At 53.3% G+C, this 10,993-nt stretch overlaps 1 long non-coding RNA gene across 1 annotated transcript; it reads right to left on the minus strand.

The window, feature by feature from the left end:
* Positions 1 to 270: 270 nt before the first annotated feature.
* Positions 271 to 10,793, minus strand: LOC141573457 (uncharacterized). The gene is made up of 3 exons (XR_012499193.1): positions 6,162 to 10,793; positions 5,286 to 5,336; positions 271 to 3,702 (listed from the first exon to the last, which is right to left on the minus strand). It is a non-coding gene; the product is annotated as an uncharacterized LOC141573457 (long non-coding RNA).
* Between the last annotated feature and the right edge of the window lie 200 nt (positions 10,794 to 10,993).

The following is a 10,993-nucleotide window of genomic DNA, read 5'->3' on the forward strand; positions in this document are numbered from 1 at the left end:
GGATGTCGCGCCCCTTCCCCCACTTGCAACGTGACTCTGCCGAACGCCCGGTCCTTCTGTGCCTCAGATCTCGGGGGATCATTCTAGAAGCTTTCAAGTCAAGTCCTTGTGAGAATTAAGTGAAATAACAGTGTTCCCAGCCAAGCACAGTCAGCAGCCCACACACCTGAGCTATGATTACAACAAAAAGGCACGATGCTCAGTCAGTTACTGTGGAGGCGTCACATTAATTAATAGAAAATTTAATGGGAAAGAATAACACTGCCTTTCATAACGTTCTGGTTTAATGTATTTTACCTTAATGATCGTTTTATGGAAATATAAAAGCCGTGGATAAGATCATTCACTGAGCAAAATATTACAGTAAGCGTCTCTGCACATTATACTTTGATTCAAAATTTATTTTAAAGGGCACTGAACTACCCTTATCAAGTATTATTGGTCTTACGGGCAGGATGTACTCATTTTTAAGGATTCAGGGAATGAGATTTTTACTCATAAAATCATAGAATATGTGCCAATGAACGGGCTACTGCAATGGGTTTTATTGATTTCGCAACTAAAAAGTCTCAAAAGTTTATTTTTCCAAAAACATTTAACTTTAAAAGTTCCTATTCTGGCGCTTCTTAAGTATGACCACCTTCCTCCAAAACGACCCCCTCATTGTTCAAGCCCCTGCAGGTGCCCGGAGCCCGCTGTCCAGGGAACGGGATTAGGTCTCTAAGGAAACAGTCAAAAACACTCACACAGTGGGAACGGAGAGGACTTGACGGTAGTTTTCACAATTAGATCCGTGAGCTTGGAAGGGAGAGTCAAAGCTTTCTTCCAAGGTGCCCTTTGTCCCCCTGTGGCCACGGCTCTGCCGTGACCGTCTCCCCCACCCGAGCCCCCTCGCTCCCTGCGATTGTTTCCCGGGTCTCCCCGCCTCCATCCTATCAGCTCATTGTACTCATGTTTTCCCACCGCACACAACACGCCCTTCACAAGACCGCGGGGCTCTTTCTAAACCCAGCTAATCCTCCAAGATAGGCAGACTGTGCCGGGGTAAGAAGTTAACCCAGGAATCTCCGAGGCTTCGGGAACCAAGGTCACGCCTCGCTCACCCCCCAGGTACACGGGGCCCATGGACTCCACATCTTGGGACCCAACCTCGTGAACGTGTGGCTTCCAAGCCTGCTGAGTCAATGAGAAAGGTGTGGAGAGCGCACATCAGAGCTGCTCACAGCCCCAGGCAGACGTGGCCTGGATCCCTGGGGGCCGGGAGGACTTGAGGGCCCGGGAAGGAGAGGCACCTGGGTCATCTCTCGAGTCATGCCTCTGGATCCACGGCTTCTGAGCTCCCACCATCTGCCCAAGTCCCCGGCCCTGCCCTCCGGCCACCACCATCGCACCCTCTGCAGATCCAGCTCCGACCCCCTGCCCACTCCCTTGTACAAGTGATCGTGGTGCAGACTCTCTTCGCAGAACCAGGAGACTGGGCAGCCAGGCGTCGTGGGGCAAGAGGCAGGACTGTCCAGTCAGGGAAGCCAGAGGCCTGGACCGTGGCAGGGTCCTGGGCAGGAATCGTGGGGAAAGAGTGGGGCTGGAGGGCAGCGCCTGGCAGCCGAGAGCAAAGGAAGTTGCAGGCACAGGGGTCCTGTTCCCCTAGAGAGTGACTTTCTGCCCCAGAGCCCAGCTCCTCTGAACACAAAGACATTCTTTATCACTTCAAATCTCCAGAAATCACGAACCTTGCAATCCCAGGACTGGACAGCATCCTAAAATGTCATCTGGTCCACCCCACCTGCCAGAGGAAGGTGCCGTCAAGCCTTCACAGAAGCCACGGGGTCGTGCAGGGTCACTGGGCAGGAATGGGGTGGAGGGCAGTGGCCCAGCTCCTGCTCCTTCTCCCATAACCACCTGAGACGGGGGCAGAGTCAGAGGCAGGACCTGGGCCCCTACTTCCCGTTGCAGCCGGACAGCCCCCGTTGTGCAGCTTCAGGGGCCTGGGGAGCCAGCGAAGCTGTGGGGGCTCGGGCTGGGGGCCTGGGAGCCCACAGGCCTGCACCCTCACTTCTGGCTCGACCACTCTTTCCAGCTGCAGAGCCTTCTCTGACTATTTAACTCCCCTGAGCCTCGGTTTCCCCAGTGGAAAAGAGGGGCGTCCAGGATGCCCCTCAGCCCTCATCAGAGGTGAGCTCCCCTTCCCTTCCTCCTCCTCACACCAAATTCAAGTCAAGCCAAATTGATTTTTCTAATCAGCCTCACTAATTTCCTGTCCTGGCATTTCCCGAAACTCAAACGCCTTGTTGTTCGGGGCCCGCGGTCTGAGCTTCCTCTGGTCTTCCCGTGGGGGCCACATACCAGTGGGGCGGGTGAGGACCGGGGTCAGCCCCGAGGACCCCGGGCCAGCCCGGCTCATTGTCCCGGAGCCAACGGTTTACTGATTAACTCTTTCCCCCATGCGGCCCACCTCCCACGCGCATTCACAAGATACTAAACTCATCTCGTGCGACACAGCCTGGCCGCCCACATGACAAGAGGACCAGCGTGCTTGGGCTCTGAGTCACTGGCCAACACCATATTTAATGCCTTTCCAGGGTGATTTGTCATCGAAGATCACTTCGGCTTTACCTGCCAGCATCTCCCGTTCCAGCCTCACATCCCTCGGCCTCCTGGGGCTGCTCAGCCGCCTCTCTGTTCCTTCTCTTCCAGCTCTGACCGCCCTCACCCAGAGTCAGTCTGTTCATCACAGGTGCCCTCACCCTTCTCCAGACGGCAGCCTCCTGTCACACCCCCGGGCCATCTTCACCTTTCTCCTTCCCCGTCTCTCCTCCACTCTCAAGCACTCTTATGTCTTAAGGAAATTCCCCATTTCTGCCGTCAGTCTGCGATGCCCCCTCCTCCCATCTCCCCTCGGGGAGGTCCCACTCCTCTTTCCTTCAAGCCGTCTTAGTTCCATCCTTGGTCTCCTTCGCCAAGCTGGCCGCAGGCAGCATGCCCCTAACCCAGAATCCTTCAAGTGCACAAGGGAAGCAGGTGAGGGCTCGGTGTGTTCCTTCCTGTGGCTGCCTGGACAATGACTACAAATCAGGTAGCTTTAAACAACACAGAGTTATTCTCTCTCAGCTCCAGAAGCTAGAAGTCCAAAATTAAGGTGTCGGCCGGGCCACGCTCCCTCTGAAGTCTCCAGGGCAGGACGCTTCCTCGCCTCACCTTAGCTTCCGGTGTTGCCAGCAATCCTTGATGGTTCTTGGCTTGCAGGGGCCTCCCTCCAATTCTGCCTCATCATCACATGGGGTTCTCCGTGTGTCCTCTCCCTAAAGGGGTCCAAATGTCCCTCTTCTTATAAGGACCTCAGTCACTGGATGAAGCCCACCCATATGACCTCGTCTGAATTTGATTACATCTGCAAAACCCCTATGTCTAAATAAAGCCCACTCACAGGTACCGGGGGTCAGGGTTTGAACACACCTTTTTGGAGGTCACAGCTCTGCCCCCACACTGGTCGTGCATCTGCCTGAGCCTAGGTTTTCTTATCTTTAGGATAACACCCACTCCCTCGGGGAGGTTGTGAAGACGTGATGAGATGGAGTGGTGGAAACTGGCCACTTCCTGGCACAGATTTCTTAACCCTCTTCTGTCAGGACCCACAAGACATTCTTGCAGGTGTAACTTCAGGCCCTCCCGGCTGCTGCCTCTCCTTCCGTCTTTCTTTCTGTCCTGAAAAAATACAGAATGAGAGTGACAATCATAAAGGCCAGGCCTGGAAACTCTGCAAATATTTTATTCTTTTTAATTACAGAATCACTAGCAAACCTTGCCACTTCATAACGAAGACAAGTTTTGGAAACATCATTTTGTTTTAAACAATTAAGAACCCTCAGTTCAGACACAGCACGAGTTCCTTAGCAAGCACCTGCCCCTCACCCCTTCCCTACAGCCCAGGGCAGCCGCGGCTCCCCTGGCAGCTGAGGCTTGGGGCCCGGATGTCCAGCTGAACCCCAACTCGCTGTTAACTAGCCAGACAAACCTGGGCAAGTCCTCTCAGTGATCCGGGGCTCTGGTTCTCATCCATGAAATACTGGCCCCCAGCTCACTGGGCTATTGTGAAGATGGGACGGCATATCCTGCTGACACACACGCACCTGGCGGACCCTGAGAGCCCCGTACCTGTGAGCTGCTAGACTTGCCGTGCAAACGCTGCCCCTGGGGCAGGAGAGACTCCAACCTGAATCCAGAGACCAAGGCCGGAGGGATTCCCTTCCTGCCTGAAGGCCTTGCTCAGTTCAGCACAAAGCTGTTTGCTGAGTGTTGTCAGAGGCCTCCCAGGCCCCGTCAGCCACTTCAGTTCAACTCTCCACACTCCGAGCTGGAGATTAGGGGCCCAAGGAGGACGAAGGCCCTGAGGGGTGTGCAGAGCTGACACCCCGTTACAGAGAGACTGGTTCCCCACCATCCCCCACCTCTCCTGGACCTCTCTCCATCTGGGGGGGTGGGGTGTTGAGAACTATCACAGCAGTGACCCCAGCCAAGGATTTCTAGTCAGGCCACTGACAGCAAACATATTTCTAACTCTAGAGAATTAAAACTAATTCTGTTCTGAAAACGTCCCTGGAGGCTTCGAGAATGTGCAGACTCCTGGGTGGCTGAGATCCTGCGCTCAGGCTGCAGACTGCCTTCCGCACTCCCTGTGCCTCACAGACTGTCCTGTCTCACCCTCCAGGGTCCCTCTGGGCCCGGAAGTTAGCCTCACTCTGTCTCCCTGCACCCCAGGGTTCCTCTGGCCAGAATCTCTGTTTCTAAAGCAAGAAAGAGACAAGGCTGTTCAAATCTCTTCTTTCCTCCTCCCTGCATTTCCCTCCCTCGCTTTCCTAAACCTTTCTCCTCCATCTCTGCGGCCAACCCCTTTTCTGTTCAAGGTGCAGACAATTGGAGACTTTTAGAAGGATTGATAAGAATGAAACACTGGGAGGAAAGAGGAGCTAACATCTTAATTAGATGTTAAGGTTTGGCCAATGGGAAATCATCCTGACGTGCTAGACGTACTTTCCCAGAATTGCTGCTGCATAATTATTTACCATTTTTCTTTCATTATCATTCATTCACGTTGTCCACATGATAATTCCTCCTGCTCCTTCCTAGTCCACGTTAATAGTAATGCGTCATTTTCCCCAAGTGGGCATGGCTGGGTTTGTTTTGTTTTGTTGATGAGGGAGTCGGTTCCTTTTTTTAAGGAAAAAACTGTTGTTTATCTCCTTCTGTAGATGGGGAATGAAAGGACAAAATTAAAAGAGGTTTCTTACCATGCGTGAGTCTGGAGCAGATTTAGAGGAAGAGTTTCCCAGCGGTGGCACCTGCCGGGTAGAGGCAAAAATGAAGTGAGTTCCCCAGAAGGGGAATGTTTGGAATGTCTCAGGGCTCCCTAAGTGGGGTGTGGGTCCCTGTCGGCCTGGATCCCTGCCGGCCCGGATCCCTGGCAGTAATGGGACATTTTCTAGAGGCCAGGGCATTTTCTGGGAAGGGACCACCTGCTTAGCTGATTTTTCACCCGGAATTCCTGTTTCAAGGATCAAAGTCCTGACAAGATACTGTTTCAAGCTCCATCGGAAAAGTCATCCCAGCTCTTGGTTTCTCTACTGATTTCTCTTTTCCAAAGCGGCAACCTCTCTGGTCCCCCAGACCAGGAAGGCTCCCCGGCAATACTGACTCCCCAGGACTCAAGAGACCGCGGGGTAACTGCCCAAACCGCCTCCCTCCCCCCTTCCCCTCCCCCCACCCAACCCCCAAGCCCCGCCCACCCATCGGCCCCCTTTGCAGCGTGTTCAGCCCACGCAGCCTGTGCGCTGGGAGCTGTCCCTGGAAGGGGGCCCCCTAGAATACGTCCCTGGAAACCGACATCTCTGCACCCTCTAGGGCTCCAAGGGCTGCCTGTTAAACTCTCCAGAACCCAGAGGCGGGTAACCTAACACTCCTTTCTGATAAGCACTCGGACTGTCTTTTGCCCAAATACAATGGTCCTCATTAGCTTTCACTGGGGCTTTGAACTCCGCACAAAACCCTCCCCTCCCCTAACTGCCCGCTGGAGCTGGAGCCGGCCCTGGGGGCCCGCCGCTCAGCGATTCCTCTGTGGTCTGTTTTTAAGGTGTTTATAATGGACCCTTTTCCTGCTCCAGACTCACCCCCGGAGGTGAAATCTCCTCGGTCTAGGAGGCTCTTCTGCTGCTTTCCAGTCACCGACAGCTTTTCGAGCCTGAGAGTAAGCTAAGCTGCTTCGGAGCGGGGCCAGTTTTTAGCCCCTGTGGGGAGTGGGGTGCAGGTCATTCCGATGCCCTTCGGAAGGGCCGGTGGGAACAAGGCTGAAAAAGCGAACTTGCTGGAGCCCGTTTCTCCCTCTGGCCCCAACCCACCTCCCCAGCTGTGCTCCAAAAAATCTCTGGGAAGTGAAACAGCTCAAAGGCAGACTGCTTTTGTCCTCAGAAGCCGTGTTTTAGCCGTCCCGCAGGCCCCTGCTGGCCCACAGAATTTGAGTCCATCCTTGGGTTGCTGGCCTCTTACCCCAGTGGTGACCCACGCATGCTGAGGCCCGGAATGGGTTTGAGGGGCAGCTCCAGGGGAAGGGGATCCAGATAGGGAAACCCCCCTGCCCTCCAGGCAAGGTGCGCGGGACCAGGTGCGGAGGGGTAGTGCTCATCCCAGTGAGCGCTCACCCCTCCATCTCTCTGCCCTTTCTCCCTGGGTGCCAGTCCAGAACTCCGACCCCAGAGCGCACGCTACAGCACTGTATCCTCAGAGGAGGAAGTCAGACAAGCCTCCCCATCCCCAGGCCCCCACTCTCCCTCCAGGCTAATCCTTGCTCCCAGTGCCCAGGCCCAGGGTCTGGCTTGACCCCTGCAATCAAGACTGGGGAGAAGGGCAGTTAGCCGCGGGGCCGGCCCTGCACAGCAGCTGCGGGACAGACAGCAGTCACGTCACTCGGCCTCCATGGGCAGTTCCTCCCCTATCAGCTGAAGATTTTGGGCCCTAGACTGTCTCGTGAGGTCTCCTGCATAGACACATGCATTTTTAAAAAGAAAAGTTTTGTGAACCCATGTGAATAGCTACCTGATCGCCTTTGATTCAGCATCACAGGTGTGATGCAAACACCGACAGTTTTGAAGAAGCTACCTGGAAGCCAGTGGCCCCCAGTCCTCACTCCTCAGCTGCCCCTGGTTTCCAGTATCTTTCCTTTTCCCACGCACACATCCCCAAAGCCCCCAGCTGTCCCTGAAGGCTCTTATGTCAAGGACACCAGAGCTCCTTCAGCAGAGGAGGCAGCAGAATGGTCATTTATAAATCCACGTGCCGGTGAAGCCGGGACCTCCTGCGTTCTGGGGACCCGCAAGTCTCTGAGCCCCATGTCTGCACACAGCTGCAGAGACACACCTCCCCAGGCCCACCTGTGACACCGCCTCCTTCTGTGAGTAATACCCACCAGCAGGTTAGGAACTCTAAGTGCAGCAGAGATTGTCCACTATCTGTGAACGCCCTTGAACTCTCCATTTATTATGTTACCTCAACTCTCTCATGGAGCTTTGGCGAGTAAACCAGGTGTCACGTGACCGCAGTACTTCCGTGGTACCTCCAAGAGGCCACGGGAACGCCCGGTGTTTTCTCTAGAGCTGTGTGGCCCAGATCTTCAGTAAACCCAAGATAGGGAAGAAGATGATGACATAATTAATGATGGTACACTTAAATTCTTCGTAACAGATTTTCTCTAGGTTTGCCTTTAGTAGAAAAATGCACGCCATGTGTGGGCAATACGTATTTCAGAGGTGAGTGCTCATCGTCCTATACCAGGCAACTTTTCAATAACTCGTATTCCAAAAAGCAAGGTGTCCCTACAAGGATAACAGAGCATCATTTAAAGAGTAACAAGGCCTCACTTAAAAATCTTGCCAGAGATTAAACGGAGCACCCAGTGACAGCTCCGTTTCTACTTCATGAGGACACCTTCTGCCCGCGGGGCCATGTAGACCTGAGAATAAAGCTCTCAACGCTGCGTTGAGCCTCCAGGCTGCGGATTGTCTGGGCTTCTCTCTCCCTTCTCCAGCGCTCCTGCCTCCAGCTGACTTGCTGGGAGACAAGGGGAAAGGCAAAACCACTGGTCTCTCGGGGAAGGAAACGGAAAGGGTGCACCCGTCTGCCGTTTGGAATTGGCTTGTCGGCCCTTGACCGAGCTCTCAGTAACATCTCTGCACAGGCATGTGTTCACCCCGAGGCTCTGTGCCCCATGCCAGGCCGGACGCTGGGCAGGGAGAATGCTCCAAGTGTGGTTTCCATCCCCCTAAGGCAGGCGATTGATCTAGTTCAGTGGTTCCCAACCAGGGGCGATTTCAGTGATGCCTCGAGAGATTGTTGGTGGTCACGGTGGGAGAAGGGTGCGATTAGGATCTAGCGGGTGGAGGCCAGGGAGGTCGCTGAATACCCTGCAAGGCAGCAGCCAGCCCCTTGCAACAAAGAATGACCTGTTCTCATTGAGGAGTTGAGGCCAGAGGAGCACACCTACCCCCAAAGGGAACATCACACACAGTGGGTGGGGGCAGAGGAAGGGAGGTCGGTCACCAGGGCCACTGCAGCCTCAGTTTCCACTCCTGTAAAATGAGGCTTAAAGTGTGTGCCTATTAACTGCCATTGGGGGAGCTGTTTCCAGCCCTTCCCCTCTTAGACATAAAATTTTGCTCTGCACTCACAGCCTTAAATTAGGACTATTTGGTGGTATGATCATGTATGTTTAAAACCAAACAGAAATTTCCTGTTCCCCAGCACAAAATAAAATTTCAAGTTTATAAAAGGGCCTGTAAAATCTCATAATCAAGCCCATTAGCCCAGCAAAATGCTCCACTTTGATTTGGTGGTGTTTCGTTTCTTTTCTTAGCACCACTTCATTAGCGTGCTTGTAACGGATGCTCTTCCAGCCTGCTTCTTGAAATTGCTGAAAAAGAAAACACACGACTTTAAAGCACAAATTCCAAGAGCAATATCCCTCCCCCTTCAAATGTGGAGGCTCCGGGAGAACAGAGAATTTGGGGGAAGGGGGACGCCTGGAAATGCAGCATGGCCCCAAATACCACTTCTTACTGGGGCGCTGGAATCTTCTGCGTATTTGCTCCCTGGACTCATTGCCAGTGGCCTCGCTAATTTCCAGCTCTTTGCTGCTTCAGAGGACCAGATTTTCTTGATTAATAACAAAAGGTTTTGTTGGGATCAGAGCTGTTTCCCACCGTCTCTATGCAAACCCCAGCAACACAGGCTGTGTACATTAGCATTTCAAGGCACTTCCTATCACAGAGGGCAAGAAAAGCCCCTCTTGGTGGGTAAAATCCATTTTGTCCTCTCTTGTGACATCTGTTCTAGCTTTTAAAGCCAGAAAGGAAACTAGATAATGCCAGTCCTTTGATTTACAGCACCAGTCCTTAGGATGCTGTGAGCTCGCTGACGGCTCAAGAATCTGCAAATTCCCTTCACACGGGAGAACCCAGAGGTGATTCTGAACTTGTCGTTCCAAAGCTTCTTTGTCTTTTTCATGATTTCTTAATTATACGCCCAAGGACTTCTAAACCTCACAAAATGAAGTATCTTAAACTTCAGTTTGGGGGGTGGGGAATATAAATGTTCATTGCTGCAGACGCTCCTCTGTTTCACCTTTTAAGTCCCCCAAAGCTAAGTTGGCTTCAGTGGGGAGAGGAGATCGAAGCCGATTCAGTGAGGCAGCTGAAATACACGCACAGATATGGGGCGGGGGGGCCAGCAAGTGACAGGATGAAAGGGGAAAGAGAGAAATCCGTCAGATCGCTGCCTCCTGCTACCATCTGGGCTGCAAGCCCCAGGTCCCTTACCCTGGTCATCCCCGAACAAAGCTGAAGGCAGATTCCAGCCGGTTCTCCATTCACTATTCATTCAGGGGTCCATCCGCCCCACATGCATTCAGCCAACTGCTGTGCTAAATCAGGGCCTCCTCCCGGGATTGACATGGTAATGAAGTGTCCGTGCAGCTCCTGAAAAGGCCGCCCTAGGTATGTGCCCCTCCAACAAATCCACCCTTTCACCCCACAGAGGCCCCCAAATTATCTCATAACATTAAAACATCTGTGCAGAGGGCTCTTGTCTTTGGCGCTGGGCGTGTTTATCACTCAGCCGGGCTCCCTCTTGCCGGGTGGGGCCGCTGGCCAGCCACTTGGGGCAGGAGCCGCACATCCCCCTACCTCCCCACCCCGCCCCGGTCCACAGCCTTGGTGCTCCAGAGCGCCTGCGCCTGCCCCAAAGTGCCGCGGCCAGGATGCTAAGCACCTGGAATTTCTGTTTGATCATTTTCAGATGTTAAAGGTGGACCGAAGAGTTAAACTATGTCACGGGAACTTGCTGTCTGAGAACCTTATAATTAGTCCAGCAAGGAGGCCAGACAAAAACTGGAGGGTTGCGGGTAGGGGGTGGCGGCCCTGGAGGGGAGGGAAAAGTTAGCTAATGAATTTTGACTCTACCAAATGACATTCGCTCAACTAATAAGTGTGTCTGAGCTTTATTTAAACTGGCCCCAGGTCAGTAAAACCTAAGGGGAAGCAGGGGGGTTGGGGGAATTTATAGAAAGACTGTACCATCTGCAACTTATATGTGCTCTGCCCTGATACAATGGTTTCATTTAATTTGACTTGACATTTAAGAGCCCTTTTTGGAAGGAAAAAATGAATATTTCTACATTCTGTTTGCAATAACCTCACCTGACTCTGCACATAGCCAAGAAGAATAAATGTCACATCCATTGCACACAGCTGTGGGCCGTCCTGGAGAGGGGACCCGGGACGGGGCAGGGCGGGGGGCGGGCAAGCAAGGCTCCCAGTCACTGCTCCCAGGCTGTACCTGAGGGCCTGTTTGGGCTCTGAGTGCTCGAGCTTGGTTGGTTTTGTTTCCCTGTGTCCAAATTCAAGGGCTGATTTGGATATAATGTTCTTGACCGCATAGGAGATGGATTTGGGGA

Source organism: Camelus bactrianus, chromosome 15 (genome assembly GCF_048773025.1).
Source record: "Camelus bactrianus isolate YW-2024 breed Bactrian camel chromosome 15, ASM4877302v1, whole genome shotgun sequence".
NCBI classification, from domain to species: Eukaryota; Metazoa; Chordata; class Mammalia; order Artiodactyla; family Camelidae; genus Camelus; species Camelus bactrianus.